The sequence below is a fragment of the Haemaphysalis longicornis genome, unplaced genomic scaffold (assembly GCF_048455015.1).
Source record: "Haemaphysalis longicornis isolate Haplotype H1 unplaced genomic scaffold, Haemaphysalis longicornis Haplotype H1 scaffold_1, whole genome shotgun sequence".
Lineage (NCBI taxonomy): Eukaryota > Metazoa > Arthropoda > Arachnida > Ixodida > Ixodidae > Haemaphysalis > Haemaphysalis longicornis.
The window spans coordinates 358,769,919-358,787,909 of record NW_027526203.1 but is presented as its reverse complement, the minus strand read 5'-3'; the positions used below and the strand labels follow the sequence as shown (position 1 = coordinate 358,787,909).

The 17,991-nt window shown below is 49.3% G+C and overlaps 1 protein-coding gene across 1 annotated transcript in view; it reads left to right on the top strand.

Moving 5' to 3' along the window:
- Positions 1 to 17,991, top strand: part of LOC144154981 (uncharacterized) — a 491,283-nt gene that overhangs the window by 404,385 nt on the left and 68,907 nt on the right. The window lies entirely within an intron of this gene.

Genomic DNA, 17,991 nt, shown 5'->3' with positions numbered 1-17,991 from the left:
ACGGGGATGTTGGCACTGGCGTTGACATCGGCACTCATCCTAGCAGCAGCGTAGCAGAACCGCCGAAGACGGGGGTTGGAAGCAGACTGAAAGGCGTGCAGCGCGTGTGCACACCTGCTTTATACGGCTATTTATACGGCTGGTAGGAGGAGAATGGAGGAGATACGCGCATGCGCAGTGTAGTAGCGCGCAGCGCGTGTGCACACCAGGAGAATGGAGTAGAGATGCGCATGCGCAGTGGAGTAGCGCGCAGCGCGTGTGCACACCTGGTTTATACGGCTGTGAGGAGGAGAGGGAAGCGTGCTCGTCTCGTGGCGGCCCAGGAAGACACCGGCAGCACTGTCGCTCCAGGAGCCATTAAAGGCTAAGACACCACCCGGGCGTTCAGCAAGCCGAGAATGCGCAGTGGGGGCGTCGACGGCGCAACAACAACATGGGAGGGACATAGCCCCGACCTTGAGATGCTTCGCATCTAAAATAATGGTTACAAAGGATACTTGAAAGAATTATAAAGGATGATGATGTGTGTGTGCGTGCGCGTGCGTGCGCGAATGTTGTGTGTATTCAGTTACCACCTTGTGCGAGTACAGTCATAGACAAATGAAACGCGATCACCCGCCGCGGTGGCTCAGTGGCTAAGGCGTTGTGCATGAGCATGAGGGTGCGGGTTCGATTCCCGGCCGCGGCGGCCGCTTTTCTGGTGGAGGTGAAAAGCAAGAACGTCCGTGTGTACGAGATTTCGGCGCACGTTAGAGATCCCCAGGTGGTCAAAATTAATCCGGAGCCATCCACTGCGGCGCGCCTCATCGCCTGCGTTGCGCCGGCGCGTTAAACCAGCAATCAATCAATCACATGAAACGCGCTCACAAAAATATGAACCAGAACACACAAATAGCGCGATTTCTTTCCGTGCAAGTTAAATTGACGCGTGGCCAAATTACAGCAACAAAGTTGGGGAACGTGGCTTCCCAGATATACCAATAGCGCGTCATTATTGAACCGCCACAAACAGTACTTTTTAATTTTGCGTCTTAGGGTTCATATTTTTATGTTCGCATTTCATTTGTCCATGATTGTACATCCAACATAATATGACGTATTCGCGGCTTAAAGCAAATATTTATCCATGCATAAATACTTACGTCACGAGGCACGGTAACCATCACGACCTATTTCTCACTAAAGCCGTGGGATGACCCGTTGCTCACTAGCATTAGAAGAGGATGGATGGGGAGGTCCCGCTACTGAGAAAACTCGGTCCCCCTGTTCCTCATGAGGGAGTAGCCAATGAGGAGCCACACTGCGACCCTGCTGCCCATGATAACCAGTGCATCTTCGTACATCGGATACTCCTGAAACAAGCGCTCTGTGGCTTACTTTCGCAGGCAGACTCCGCCCACTGTCTGGCAGTACCTGCTGGAAAGATGAGAAAAAGTGGAAGTGAAAAGGGGAGCACAGATCAGACGTAGCTGAACGTTCTACCGTACCGCGAGAAGAACAAGCTCGAAAAAATTGCCGTGGTTTACCGCGGTTGAAGTATGTTGTCGAGCGATAGCTCGGTTCTGGCGAAACTGCTGCTAGACAACCGCTTTTGTAACAGCAACTCTACGATTGCACATCAGGCAACACAGACGCTGCGCGGCCCCGTCGAGGCGAACGTGCAATGAACTGCGCAGAGTGCGGAGGTGAAGCCGAAGTTTGTCGAGTGACAGACGGATTTTCGCTCCAAGGGCGAGCACAGAACGCCCACATTTTCCGCTGGCATGCGCCCTTGCTCTTTCCCCTACCTCACCCCCTGTACCACTCCTTTTGGAATGAACGATTGATTAGAAGTTTTCACTCCGCGCAAGTGCACGAGGCGCTGGCTTGACCTTGGCTGAGCTTGAAGTTCATATTGACGCTGCGAGGCGTTTTCTGGGTTTGTACCTGGAATAATTTAGCTTTCGATCTAAACGCTTTAAAGGTGGCCACATTGGCGTGTTGCGAGTTCCGGCCTCCGTAGACGCTCGCAATTAGACTTGGTGTTCGATTCAGATTTATTTCTTACTTAGTTACTTATGCAGTGAAATCATTTATTCAATTATACTCGTTTTATCCGGCCTTGGCCAATGTCATTTTATGGCGATCTGCGCTACATACACTAAGACTTATTTGTTAATATTATTTGCGTGAACTACCGGGTTCGTTAGGCGTTGGCCCATCTATCTTCCTCGGCGAGTGCGTGCTCCTCCTCTACATGTATGCATGCATGCATGCATGCATGCATGTATGTATGTATGTATGTATGTATGTATGTATGTATGTATGTATGTATGTATGTATGTATGTATGTATGTATGTATGTATGTATGTATGTATGTATGTATGTATGTATGTATGTATGTATGTATGTATGTATGTATGTATGTATGTATGTATGTATGTATGTATGTATGTATGTATGCATGCGTGCGTGCGTGTGGTTTGAACGCTGTAGAGTTCACGCACATAGGCATCGCAAAGGTAGCAATACCAGAACCTTCAGGGTGGCGCTGTAAAAAGAAATGCTGGAAACATTCGTAACGCAAAACAAGGCGCCCGCGCCCGCTCGCGAGCTGAGGCCGTGCAAGCGGTCATAAAGGGTCGGACGGTGTGTCGTCTGCGCCAAGGAGTGAACCGTAACCGCCGCTCAGTAGCCCGAGTGCAAACGAAGCAAGGAGCGGCCGCGTGTACTTAGGTGCGCGGAATTGCCTGCAGTTCATAAAATAAGGGCACCGCCACCACCCGCCGCGGTGAATCTGCTCTTGAAGTGGTCCGACGGTTGAGCTGTGAACTCACGCAAGCCCCTAGTTTATTATTTTTTTTTCTGGGGCACCAACAGCTTAAAGCGCAGTCGCGTGTACTAACGGTGGGGCGAGCAGTTGAGGGCAGGACCTCTCGAGTTTCTTCCTCCAAGCGAGAGAAGAAGCGGCTTGGCACGGCGAGAGTGGCGGCCGAGTCGAGCACACCGCCGGGTTAAGTGCCGCCGAGCTCGTCGGCGGAGGAAGGACTGGACCAGTGACCAAGTGTGACCGCGGCTGCACACCGCTGCCTCGAAACCACGCGTGCAGCGGAGAGCAGCCGTATACGGGCGGCGAGGATGACGGGATTTACATATACATCCCGCGGTTTTCACGGGGATTTGCATAACGCGCGTGCGTGGAGGGGGCACCCTTTCCGCGCTCGTCTCGATTAGGCCGCCGACGCTCAAGGAGCTCCCTGCCGCCACGAGAACAAATGCAGATGGGCTCAAGAACGCGAATACGCGGGCAATTTTCGCTCGGGCCTTACGAGTGCGTGGTGAGGTGGACGCCGCTCGTTACTGCGCGCCTAGCGCGCGCGTACTGTGGGAAGTGCCAATTGCATCGGCGCCGCCCGCCATCACCGGCCGAGCTTGTGAAGAGGTTCGAGGTGTGTGCACCTCTTGGTGCGTGAAAAAAAAAAAAAAAAAAAAACTCAAGATTGTCGCGGGATATTGACTTCTTGATTCGCAATCACAAAGGCCTCTCTCGACTTCGGATGCCATAACCACTGTAATTTACGCGAGAATGCCCTATTTTTCGTGGAATTGTTTTTCTTCTCTGAATCGTGGGTAATGCTAAAAGCAAGCAGTAGTGACTGCTTGTCCAGCGCGTAGCTGCTTCGTGATAAATTTGTTGTTAAAACTGCTGTTACGTCTTTTGATTCAGACGTCTAATATTTAGGTACCCCAAACAGAGAAACATACACTGCTGATCTGATACACATAAATTTAAGTGGGAGCGATCAGCATTGATATTATGTTGCTCTATGTAGTGCGAGCTCTAGAAATAAAAACGATTCGGCACTTTATTGCGTGCTGACCAGCGACAACGACAATGTTTAAAGCTACTGTTGGAGGCAAAATTGATAAAAAGAAAATATAAACTCGTGAAGACTGCGAATCAGCAAAATAATAGAGGCCTGCTATCGAGCTTCTATGCGGGCCTATTCAACGGGGTAGGATTAGCTGAAGCATGTCATTTGCAAAACGAACTCCTTTTATCAGAGAGCTAGGACGGCTGTCCGAGCAAAGGTTCTGCTTTCCTAACCTCATGCAAAACCCATTTGCTATTTTTGCGTGTCCACGTGTCTCGTCGAACTCCTCCGTTCACAGGGAGCTGCCTCCATTTCGTTCTTGAAGACGTTAGTCTTTAGTTTCACGTCATTGAACACCGTGTCCGGCGGACACCGCTTCATACGCGTGGCGGACTCACTTCGCTGCTGGTTATGTATTTTATCCTGTGCGCATACAAAATGTTTACCTTGTACGCTTTTGTTTTTGCCAGCGCTTTTGCCAGTGTGAATTATGCTGTTTTATTTTTTTAGGGTCTGCCGTAAGGCGCTGCGGATGTTCTTTGCGCAGTTCCTAAGTGTTTTTACAGCGAAGCTGTGTATGGCTAGCGTTCCGTGTATTTTTATGTGAGTGAACAAAAACTCCCGGTGCACAGCGTGTCTTTGAAGTGCGATGCGTTCCATATCGCGAGTTATTCGTGCACATGTTCGTTCCTTTTGAGTTCGTGCTTGTTTTGGAGCGCGAGTTGTTCCATAGCGGGAAGCGTTCGTGAGCGTGTTTGTGTTTCTTTGTTTGCTTTGTTGCTTGTTGGTTTTTGATTGCTTCTTTGTTTGTGTTCCTCTCTGCTTTTCCTTTGTCCGCACTTGGTTTACCTGGACAGGTTTCTCAAAGACTTGTCACTGTGCGACCGGTGTCGGCGATGTTTACGCTCGCAGCGCGCTCGCTTTTTGTCGTCGTTTCAAGCGCTTGCGTCCTTAGTTCTCTTTTTTTCATACTCTCCTGTGATGACGGGTACGTCACTCGAGTCTACTTTTAGCCGGGTGGCGGGCAAGTTGAAACGTGACGCAGGAACATTCGTCCGGCTTTTCAGGGGGGGTGGCAGTAGTCCAGGCGAATGTATTTAAAACCACAAAGACAACAAAATGAATGCGTGTAAGCAGCTTTTGTAATGATGACCACTGATGAAAAGAATAAATGAGTTCGTACTTTTTTCTTAAATTCTGTGCCGCCACAACTGCGATGGTCATCCCCCGGCGCATCGTGGAATGACTCATGATTTTAAATACGAAGCGTTTCTATGTGGACTGAAAGAGAAAACCGTCTGTAACTCGCGCCACGGTATTGCCGCCCAAGACAAGCTTCGCAAAAAAAAGTTTGCCGGCATTGAGATTCGAACCTGGGTCTCTTGCGTTCGAATGCTTGCATCCACCCCACTGCACAACCGGTTCGTTCTCGAAGGGGGCGCAAAACTGCTCTGCGTCTATCCACTTTCCCAGCCACAGCAACTCTACACCCGTAGCACCTATGATGACGCGATTGCGCGTGATCCTATCACCTGAGACGGTGGCAAAGTTTTCGAGCGCGTGAAAGTTACGTGATCGGTCCAGAGCTGCCGTTCGAGACACTTCACGCAGTTGAGAGTGATTACAGGGCGGAGAGGGGCGCAGCCTCTCGCTTCATACCTGCGCATGCAATGCAATTATCCCCTAACTATAGTTTCACCGCTTGCACCGTTGTTACTTTCAATGACGCCGAAGCGACCGGAAGCGCCCATTAAGGTGCAGAAATGCCGAGCAACAACCTGCGTATCGTCTGCGAAAGAAAGAACGAAGGAGGCACAAACTGTCGCAGTTTCTACCAGCAATGAGGCAACGGAAGAAGGGGAGTGGCGGTGTTCTAATGCAGGCAGGCAGCGGCTACAGGGAAAGCCGCAATGCATAGCAAGCATGACAAAAAAAAACAAAAAAAACAAGCGCGTGATTCCGAACATCATCGGTACAAACTACCTCACTTGAATGACGAGAAAACACAAGTTACACAATCGCGAAATTCAGATCGTCACATGGAAGGAAGGGCTCAGTTGGAGGGCCGTACACTACCGTGAGGCAAAATGCCGCCATCAACAACGTGATCACGCCAGTCATCACAAAGAGCAGCGAGAACACCCTCGCGACAACTAGTTCAGAGAACAGGTCATTGAACAGCTGGCCTGACGTCTGCGACAGATCGTAGCGTCTTGCCGACGTCACAAAAGGGCCGTCAACTCATTCCGACGCGATACGTCAAGGACTTCCCAATGATTCCGGATGAATTAGAAGAAAAATATAAATCCCAAGAAAGACGCCATAAATGATATATTGTCACATGGCCAAAGACGACGCAGTTGTCTTCAAGGAAAACAAATTTATTGGAGCGAACTTGTGCTCCCCTAACAACTCAAAAGAATACAGAGGCGGCGAAGCAGCGGTCAACAAATTGACTTGCGCGGGCGAGTGTCGTCGAAAGGAATGCCGCGGCGTCTGCTCTGCAGGCTTTTATCTTTCGGCGCGAGTGTTGCTGGAACCGTCGATTCACATCCAGAACATTGTAGATCACAGAAGACTATTCTGTGCTAGCGACGTTAGGGCGAAACAGCCTGCTTATCTGAATGAGATAGCCCGTGCGGCATAAAAATAAAGAATGGAACCCGCGCTACGCATGGGACACAGATAACAAAGCCGGGCGCGTCCGGGCATTAAAACTAAACAATAAATAAACAAACTCGTACATGGTTCGCGGCAATATATTAAATGCTGTATTTGCCTAATTTACAGATGTGTCCATTCGCTTCATCCATGTCTGGTTCATCTGGAAGTTTTGATGATGCGCTAACATTGCTACCAATCGCATTTTCTTCGTCCTGTCGTGCTGTCAGAATTACTATATCGGCGTTGTAATCGCGGTTCTCAGTTCTCACAATTCTTCGGCGGTGTTTCTCGACAACTGAACACCGTATAGCATATGACGGCAAACACGAGGCGACTCCTAGCAAAAGTTTTGCATCATATATGTAACCACTGAATGACGTTTTGTTGGTTCTTTTACCCTGGAAGCATTGGGCGGTAACCACATGGAGCGATTTTTGCAAGCGACGTGACGATGATCCGCAGTGTCTCGTCCCCGTAGCTTGCCGAGGCAACTACATTAGAGTGACGACGTTATCATTATCATTAGAGTGACGACGTTATCATTATCAAAGTAAGAACGCTGAGAAGACCTTTCTGTGTGCGCATTTATAGCAAAAAAACCATGTAAATGTATTGCAGAAAGCTGAGGTAGTTACCTGGATGAACTCTGCCGCTCGCCCCTTCCTCTCATTTTGTTCCCAAGACAGAAGTTCCGTCCCTTAAGCGGATGTCCTATTTGCTAGACGCTCACGCCGCTTCCTTGCGACTAGCAATGTTTTCTGGCGGGCTAGAAACGAGAGGAGCGATGAGCGATTCTCCTCCGCCTGGAAGAGTAGTTCGTCGTTCGTCGCTATTGCTCACAGTTTCGCTGGCAAAATCGCTCCATGAGGTTAGCAGTTTAGATTCCTCATGAGTCAAAAGACCCGGATGGGCCCAAAATTTTACGCGTCTTTAAATAGAAAGAAGTGACAAATTACGTGAAAAATTACGGTCCGAATTACGTCACTGAGGCCATGTAGCGGCTATTGGCCGGTTTTCCTTCAGTTTCAGCAATGAATGGTTTTCGATAGCAACTTTAAAAATAAAGCCACAAAAACAAAGCAGAAACGGAAGGCGTATCTGGTGCGACGAGCAAATCACGCAGTGCCTCTCCGTGCTGCCGATAACTGTATATCTTTCACAGTGCCTCCAGACACGAAGGAAAGAGTGAACTCGTTGATCAAAAGTGTTCCAGGGTCCCTTTAAGAATGCGATTCCAACACAGGAAAACGTTGAAAGGCAATCGTCTTGATTATTGTGGGGCTTAACGCGCCGAAGGTACACACGGTGTAGTATGAAGCGCGCCGTAATTTTGACCACCTGGGGATGTTTAAAGGGGCTATGAAGACGAAATACAAGTTCCTTTTATTCGAAAAATTTGGTGTTTTATACTTCCTCCACCATCTGTCCGGCAGCATGCGATGATTTATTCACTGAACAATTAAACATATTGTAAGCCAAAACTTTTATTCTCCAGCTAAATAGTGTGTTCCGTGGCGTCAGCGATGTCTTCATGGAACGTGCCTAACAAGAAAGTTAGTATATTGACTACGGCTGCTGCGAATGGCGAAACAGTCTTTTGTGTTGCCTTGTTTACCGTTCGCCTTCATACCGCCTTCATACCTTGTATACCACTCGCGGAGCGCCGTCCGCACTTGCTCTGTCCGTGACCTGACTTGTACCGGGCTTACTTTAGTTGCGGTTGACAGCAACTGTTTGTGAGAGTCGGCTCTACCAACAGGTTCATGTAAGTGGCGATGTCGCTTATGCCACTTGGCCGGTGTCGTGGCAAACAAGGGCAACGCGCCCGACGGCTGTGCAGCTTCGGTCGGCATAGTGCGCGCCGTATACGCACTGGGGCTTCTATGTTTACGTCTTCGCAACTTTCATTCCTTACCTCACAACTGTCACTGCTATAAAAATATTGATTGATTGAAGGGTTTAACGCGCTGACGCAATGCAGGTGATGAGGCGCTCCGTAGTGGAGGGCTCCGGATTAATTTTGAACTCCTGGGGATCTTTAACGTGCGCCGAAATCTCGTAAACACGGGAATTTTCGCTTTTCGCCTCCATCAGAAAAGCGGCCACCGTTGCCGGGAATCGAACCCGCGTACTCGTGCTCAGCAGCACAACGCCTTAGCCACTGAGCCACCGCGGCGGGTAAAATCACTGCTGTAAAAATAATGTTCACTAAATTTAAGCGCAAATGTCTCGTCCGCCTGCAAGCTTGTAATCTCTGTTTATTTTGCGTTGGATTTTGTCGGCGTTAATCAACGAGTAGTCCATAACACGTCACAACTTCATGTCGGAAAAAGTAGCAAGGGTGTCACGTGCCTATTATCTGTTTCCTCATTATATAGCTTATTTTGGTGAAGTTTGTGTTGAAAGTCGTGTCAGTATTATTCTTACGAGGTAACCTTTCCAATGAACCAAACCCAAACAACATACACATCCGTTGCCAACCGCTGGGGCCGCCGAGAGCTTGCTGCTTGTCCCATCCGCTTTGAACTGGCTGGGCAACCACTGCAAGAGAGCCCAACAATCAAAGCCCTGGGGTTGAGGATACACCAGTCATACACTGCGAGAGCTTGGCTTGTTCAGGATGAACACCAAGCTGCCCAAACGCTATCACTAGTACGCCGTATTGCTCCCAAAGTTGGTCGAGCCAGCTCACACGTGGCGCGACATATAGTGAGAGCAGTTTTACAACCGCGCTTGGTGTACTCTGCTCAGTTCCAGCATTTGACAGCGACACAGTGGAATCGACAATGACAGGGAGACTATGAGAGCAATTACTGCGCTCCCATGCATCACTCCTATAGTTTCTCTTCAGGAACAAGCCCAACTAAACACGCTGGATGAGCTTGTTCATCAACGTCGCGAAGCTCGGAAATTGAAGGCTGCACTGTGCGATTCTGCGCGAGCATTAATAGCTTACGCAGTCTCTCATACGCTACCAGCCCTACCGCAGCAAGTACTTACCCCGTGGCAGTTCCAGCAATGGATAGGCAACGAGCCAACTGACCTTCGTCGCCCAGCTTCCAAATTTTCGGCGTCGGCCCTTCAACAGCGCATCGCCGACATGGACAAAGGTAAAGGGCTATAGAATAAAATAAAAGCCCAACCCGCCCCACATACGTATCGCGGGACAGCCACCTTACACCCGGCTCGACCATATTATATACCGACGTCAGTATTCAAGATACTGTAATTGCCACTGCCATCCATTGCACTAGCCATCCAGCCCTCAGCAAGACGTCCGGATTGAAGGCCCCGGAACCTTCATCATCGTTCTGTGTGGAACTTGTAGCCATTAGAGAGGCTCTGCTTGCTGTAACTGACATCACCTTGCAGCCCGAGGCGCGCATTGTAGTTCGCTCCGATGCCCTTCAAACAGTCCGCTTACTGCGGTTAGTTAGTCTTAGCTTTATGCTGGCCCAGAATACTCCCCAACTGGCGGCACGAATTCCTCACAAGATTCATTATGAATGGGTTCCGCGTGACCTACTCAGAGCCGGCGGCAAGGCAGACGTAGCAGCCGGCTAGCAGCCGCCGTTCCATCTCCGACTTCCCCGTTAGATCTGGATGATGCCACTCTCCTGCTGACGAGAAAGGAACGCCTCCGGCGCCGCACACGCGCTCTTGTTCCACCGTGTGCTGCCACCCTCCTTCCGGGTCTTACCCGTGCCGGGGAGGTTGCGCGTAGGAGAATTGGAAGGGAGGGGGGGAGGGAGGGGGGGGGGGGGGCTTAACTTCCGCCATGACCTGCCAATGGCTTCACTTCCGAGATTATTTTAAAAACCCCGGTTGCCCAGTTTGCCACCGCAGGGACGCGATCGTCGACCTCCACCACTTGCTGTGGCCCTGCCTCGCCTCCGCGTAGACGACGCGTAGACGACGGGCCTCCGCGTAGACGACGCATCCGCGTACAGCGCTAGGACACATGGGCCCCATCATCGTTCCATCTTAGACTTCATCCGCGAGGTGAACATTTTCATGTCCATCTAATCACTTTTCACCATCATCAACTCATACCCCCTAATCTATGCCCTGTGGCAAAGTGAACGCTCTTCAAAAACCATTCAGAAACACGACATAATAACAGTAAAAAAGAAAATTCAATGTTAGGCGTGATTGCAGCACCATACACAGATTGCACAGAAAACAGGAGGTTATCGCGACACACTGAATGAAGGCAGCTACAGGTCATGCTGCGCTTGTACGCGAGTGCTTCCAGAGCGCAGCGGGAACTCAATTCTCAATTTTTCTTGCGGGCTACCACGAACCGTTATGTACCGTTAGGAACGATTTCTTTTCGCTCGTAACTTTCACCTAGGGATCGAAACATAAACCAGAACTAAAAATATTTTTAGACCGACACCTTGGGCAAAACATTTCCAAACCAGTAAACCTGGGACCATAGAAGTGTTGCCAGCGTGGCTAGTTAGGGTGATATCTCTTGGAACCGGTACCATAATTCATACTTGTTAACACTGTTGAGGAAAAAGACACTATTTGGCATATTTGTGACAAGACATCAGTACATAACTAGTAATGGCACTGCTCTTTTGGTTGAAAATGGATCTATGCTTCGTTTTTACGATAGAAAATAAAATAATGCGCTGTAAAAACAGTGTTTCGTCTCAAAAATAGAGAAATAGCTCGTGGCCGAGCCTAGACCTCGTGGCGGCATTCCAAGTCCAGCAGTAACAAAAGGTTCCCATAGATGGCGCGCGAGCCCTGAAACACGAAAAAATTTCATTGGCTTGAGCAGAATCCAGTGCTTTTCTGATCATGAAACTTCCACCCAATTTCCTTTTTTGGGAGAAAGGCTACCGCGGTGGGCGCCACCGCAGATCGGAGGGCATCGGGCGGCCGCCGCTGCTCCGTGCGTGCAGCTGCACGCGTTTCGATAGAAACGCGTTGTTGGTAATTATACCCACAATTGTTGTTACAAGACGAAGCCGACAGGGAAGTCATCATTTGAGTCCTTGCGGGGAATGCGTATCATGCAGAACGCACGCTCAAAGCTGTAGACCGACGTCTGGATATCATTCTGAGAAATTTCTCATATGTGCCAACGCGTGGGAGACTTTAGCGGTAGTTAGGTTCCGAGATGGTGTAAATTCCTTCCTGACCTTTGACCGCGCTCCTTATAGCCTTTCCAAGCTGCAGCTCTTAACTTTGGAAATATATTTCACAGCACAGCCATCGAAGCTGCGGAAACGGCGCTGTTCGCTTCTAGGAGAAATTCGGCGCGTGTAGAAAGCCTAAATTGTTTGGCCGTGGGGCTCCGTGCTTGCTTGCCATAATCGCCTAGGTTCGAGGCATTTCCTATTAATCCGAAATAAGGTGAATATAGTTTTACACCATTGCAGGTCGCACACACTTCTCCACCCCTCCTAAAGTTTACCGTTCTGAGAACCATCCTCAGACCCGCTTTAAATGCCAATTTCCGGTCAGCGCTTCAAGGTTTTTCTTCCCACGGTCGACGTGGTGCAACAAAATCCAGGCAAGGAAAAGGCACTCTCCCTGAACATTCTTATCCCAAAGTGGCATCGAACCAAAAGGCCAGTGTGACGAGCGGGCCAATGACAAGTTATCCGGCAACGGGTCGGCTTGGGACGAGTGGGCTCGTTTCAGGATTTTATGAGTGACATGCGCAACAAATTCTGACACCTGCTAGGACTGAACCCCGTACGTGAAGGAGACATATCGACGCGGTGCGAAAGGATAAGTTTGCACAGGTGGACAATTATTTCTTGCCAGCTCCCTTCGGACTCAGCTTCTTCAATTCTTTCCTTTGCAACATAATTTAGATGCAGTGCAGTGTCATAGTGCACTTTTTCAAAACGCTGAAAGCATTGGCATTATTGATCACGTAAAACAAAGACCACTTTAGCGAGGGCCTCTGGTTTCTGATGGAAACAAATTACTCGTAAAATTCAAGTTCTGAATGGGAACGGCAGATAGGTTATTTTTAATCATTCTCGGCTTTGTAATTGCTCGTTACGCGCGCGCTCACGGAAACTCATTCACAGAAAACCTTTACATATTCACATTTTTACATATTTATTTTACATATGATATGGACATAGTTGACATATTTGTAGGCATATGGTGACGAGTCCTTTTAAATAGTGAGGTTATTTCTGGTTTATTAACCTCTAGAGACAAAGGTCGTCCGGGTGGTAAAAAAGAAAATGTCCGCAAAACAAAAAGGCGGTGGTTTTAGGAGCTCCTTTTACAGTCCGGCAATCTTCCTGATTACAAAGCAACCAACACCTCGCATTTCCCCAGCACCCAAGAAAAAGAAAACTGAAAGAGAAGATACTGCGGAAAAAAAAAGATATCTCCACAGCAGCTCTCACTGGCTTGGCTTCACCTTCACTTGCTGGGCATTATGAGCGAACCGATGTCCTCGAAGCCTTATTCTTTTTACGAGTAAAAAAATGCCGCAGTCACTTTAAAAACGTGAATCTTTTCTGCTGTTTGGCCCACAAAATGCAACGTGCATCCGACAATTCCAGCAGTAGTTCAGTTGCCGAGGGGCGTGCTCGCTACAATGCCTGCGCACGAATTGGCGCGCTATTTATCTCCATTCACGACGCATTCAGCAAGCCGGTGTGAAAATGCTTTTTTTTTACATACGTGGACGTGCAGTAAATAAAAGCTCGATTCGCTAAGTTTTTCCGGAGAATGGTAGGCTTCTGTCTCGCGCGCAGCTCGCCGTCAGAAGGAGAGAGCGAAATAGCGACGCTTTGTCACCGTTTACTCTGTCGCCGGATTGGCAGGCAGGAACGCAATAACAGCATGACCGTCGACACAAAAGTTTTCAGCGCTCACAAAATGCGAAGGCCATTTTAGCGGCACACGAAAAGTAAAGCGAACGCGGCGAGCGTCCGTTTCCTGCCGAACGCCGTCCAATCACTTCCCCGGCATCCCTGATGATGATGATGACGATTAGTGGCTCTGCCTTTAAATCGGGACGTCGGTTGTCAGCAACCGACTTGCCTGTTTTATTCCACGTACCTGCTCTACTCTTAGCTAACCTAATGGATTTGCCTGCCCCCCATCTCCCCCTCACCCCTGTTTTAAACTCCCATCGCTCGCCCTCCCCCTCCTTTTTTTTCTCCCCCCGCTGTTTGAAATTATCATCAGTTTGATTACTCTGCCTTCGTACCCATCTCTTCCCTAATTTTCCTCCACCACCATTCCAACCGCCTCTTCGTCACCTCTATGGCCCTGAAGTTGAGGCTTCCCCTCACTCCAAATCCCAAAGCCTTCGCCAGCGTCGTTTCCCCATTGCGCGCCGCGGCGGTTGTCTGCAGCCCCTGGCAATAAGGTCTATGGTTTCCCGATTTCTGCCGCAGCATACAAATGCTTCATCCTGCTGCCTGTAGATATCCGTGTATTCCCGTGTTCTCAGACACCCAGCCAGTGCTTCAAAGAGCAATGCACTATCCCGCGTATTGCCATAGAAACTTTCTTCCTGATTTCTAGTTTCTCTCTCCTATAGGCTCCAGTGTTTTTCTCGCTTCCATTCTCTGTGCCCAATTCGTCGTCTCTGCTGCCTTTACCTGCTTTTTAACTGTTGTGATACCCCACTTCCCCTACCGACTTTCCGTACCGCTTGGTCAGCTGCCTTGTCCTCTGCCCACCGCGTGTGCATGCTCCTCATATACAGGTACGTAAACACCCTCGCGGCCCATTTGTTGTCCTCCATGTCACGAAGTCGCTCCTCAAATTTGATCTTGCTTTGCGACTTCGTTGCCTCAAAAGACGACCAGGCCATATGCCCCTGTACCGCTTCGTTCGTAGTTTTGCTGTGGGCCCCTAGGGCCAGTCTGCCTACACTCCTAGGCAAAAAGGACTAAAAGTTCGTCCTTTCGGGGACTAACGGCCTCTGCCACAATCATTAGTCCCTTTGGGGACTAACTGCGAGGGGACGAACGGTTAGTCCCCCACTCGGATGGTCCGTTCCGATACTCCCCAAGGACAAACTGCGTAGAGTGCAGAAAAAAGAAAAAAACTCTACCACCGGCAGGGATCGAACCCCTGACGCCCGGAACTATACACAAGGAACCCGACGCGCTATCCGCTGGACCACGCCGCCTTTTTTTTTTTTTTTTTGTAACAGTAACTTTATTTGCACATATACATACAGGGCCAGATGAAGTGGTTACTGAGGGAGAACAGTGTAACATCCTTTGCTCACACAGACAAATAATCGCGTTCGGGAACTGAACAAGCCAAGAGATAAGATTCAGCGTGTTTCGCCAGGGAAGTGGAAGCCATTCGTAGACAGTGCCAGCAAAGCCACGCAGTGCTTGCGTGGTTCCTATTAGAAACACTTACAAATGGGCGATGGTGTCATTTGTTTGCAGTATACGGTAATGAAGTAGGGGCAAGGGGTTGGGCGTAGAAGTCGTTCGTGGGCAGAAGTGGCCCATGGTGCTGTCCCGCTTCCGACCTTCAGATCAAGTCCCATCTCCTTTGCTGCTCTACCTTAAACTCCATGAGGGCTCGTGAGCCCCGCGCCAGTGAGTCGCGAAGCTCAGTGTCTGAATCGGGCCCGTCAAGGGCGGCCACTGCCCACTGCGCCTTCTGTACAAAGTGCCTCCACGCCGGCCGCGGGTTTTCGGCACATTCAACCACGTCGACTCTCGCCCTCCATAGCGAGTGGAGACCTAAGACGTGGACGCAGTCACGGAGGAGCGGGTGCTCCGAGGCCGCCTCCAAGAACCTCGGGTGGTACACAGTGAGATAATACTCCAGTGTATAGCGTGTAGTTCTGTGCATAACGCCACAGATCCATTGCAACTGGTGCCCGAATTTCTATCTCTGCAAGCGAACGTGACCGCGTTTTGCGCCTTGCGCTTAGCGCTTTGCTAGGTTTAGGGACTATTGCTCAGTTCGATTCGAAGTAGAGCCTCACAACCATAGTTTTTTTCGTAAATAACAATCAACTCGTCGTCGCCTAGTTGAGATAGGTAGCTGGGCGATCGGACGACTCATTTGTTTCCGTGCAAATTAGCGCAAGCTAAGTGCCTTCTTAGTGTTCGATACATATGTTAAGAGCTCTTTGTAACGTATGTGAAAGGTGTCGTCTGTGTGAGTGTCAGAATAAGGAAACATGCCATATTTTCCTGCATCGGCGAAAGCGAATTCGGTGTTGCTTGCCTGAATTCTTCAAATTTGCGTCGCTACCCCTGGTGTTTCCACTTGATGCACTGATACTGCTTTGTTCTCCGTGTCGTCGTTAAATAGCATGATCCCCGAATTTTCTATGCTGAAGGATTACCCTATGTGTGCCGCTTCTATACCACATATATCCATCAACTTTGCATACCTATCTGGCTGTCCGCCATAAACAATATTTCGTATCCATACATTAATCCTGGAACCCGTTGTTCCACTACCTGCCCTTTTGTCATGTACAAGTCGAATCTCAGCGTACTGCCCTCTAGCTTCCTTTCTAACCTCGCCATGTAGATAATGAACAGCAGTAAAGAGAGACGACATCCTTGTTTCAAATCCTTGTTGGTGTATACAGGCCTATTGTATGTTATCACCGCCCACACTATTTGCACTTGGTTATCACGGTATAGTTCCCTGAGTAAGTTAATAAATTCTGCCCCCACTCCCTCGTCCTCCAGGATATTCCATAGCCGCTCCCTGTCTACCTTATCATACGCGGCTTTAATGTCAAGAAAGGTAACCACAAAGGTCAGTTTTGCATCTTCACCACCTTTATGCATTGGCTTACTACAAATAGGTTGTCATCTAGCCTTCTGTCCTTTCGAAACGCATTTTCCAGTTCCCCTAGTATCCCATTTTCTTCTACCCACTGCTCTAGCCCAAATTTCACTGTCTGCATTCCTACCTTGTACAGCACTTACGTGACGGTGATTGGCCTGTACGGGCTTGGTTTAGTCTTGTCTCCTTTGCCTTTGTACTCTAAATTCATCCTGCTCGTTTGCCACGTATCCGCTATCACCTTCTTTTCTATCCCTGTGCTGATGGTTTATGGTAGCTTTCCCTTGCTCTTTGGCCTTAATTGGTTGAGCAACTCCATCCGTATTCCATCCGTGCCTACTGCCGTATTTTTACCTTTTGATCAACGCCAGCGCCGCGGTGCGGCCTTCTCGGGCAGCGCACGAAGCTCTCACATAGCGTTACGGCGGAGAACCTCCACCGGGCTTATCATGGGAGGACCGAGACGGGAGAAAAGCGTAGCAGTCATTTACGTGGCAGGGGCTGCTAAAGAGTATCGTCTTTCGACGACATTTGCAGCGAAGTGAGCAAGTGCGTGGCGAATTTTATTTACTGTTTACAGCGATGCGAAATGTTTGAACCAGACAACAAAACCACAGCAACGACGACGATGACGGTGGTTTTTCGTAGAATGAGGCCCTAGCGCCTAGTACCTAGCTTAGCGCCGCTGATCATCCACCGTCACAGAGTGGAATGGCTCATGAATTTAGTTTGCAAAAAAATTCGCCGCGTATCTGCTCCTTTTGTTGCAAGTGTCGTCAAAAGACGATAGTCTTTGTACACATTTGCCAAGGAAATGCCTCCGTTTGCTTTCCCGCTCACCTCTCATGCTGTTCCTGTTCCGTCGCGTTCATTCCACGGTAAGCACACTAAAGGTTTGCTCAAGGCGATTTGAATTTACCGCGTTCCACTGCTACAGGCCGGGTTCCTAGATGCCAGCGCTGCAGTAAGGCGGAGACGCGCGTGAATCGAGGCGGCCGACTTCAAGGTTTATAGGACCGCGTTGCCGTGCTCCACGTGCGATCCAAGCAGAACGTGGACCCTAGCTAGTGTAACCTTTTTTTGCTGTTGCCGCGTCATTTCTCATATGCCGCCCGGAGGTAGCGCGGGCAACAGCAGGCAGTACGCGTTGTTCTGCAGTAGATGTAGAATATCATTTGCTATCGAAAAACCAAGCATCCAGAAATTTTTTACTAAAGGAACACTGTAAATATCCCTTGTGTACTAATTTCCTGTCTTATTTTTGCGTAATGTCTTGTTCTTGTTCAACAAAGTTGACAAGTATGAACATATAAACCGGGCTTAGACGTTTACATTTGGCTGTGAGTATATAAGGCTATTGCGCAGTATCCATTTTACTTTGGCCTGGTGGCTGAATCGAGTCACAGACAGACAGACACACAAACACACATACAGACTGACCAAAATTTCCGGGTTTAAGTAGCTGAAGAAAGACTATCGTCTTTAATAATATAACGAGAGGGGGGAGGTGGGGGAATGCCGGGAGTGGCGTTGCTGTGCTTGGTAAGGCAATGGCAGACGTGGGGGCCAAGCCGACCCCTTGCCTGCGTTCTTCCGCTGCATAAAACGGAGCGGTGGGCCCCGAACGCCAGCTCCCGGCTACCAGAATGCCCTGTACTATCCCCCACTTCAAGGACCCCTGGAGTGGCACTTTTG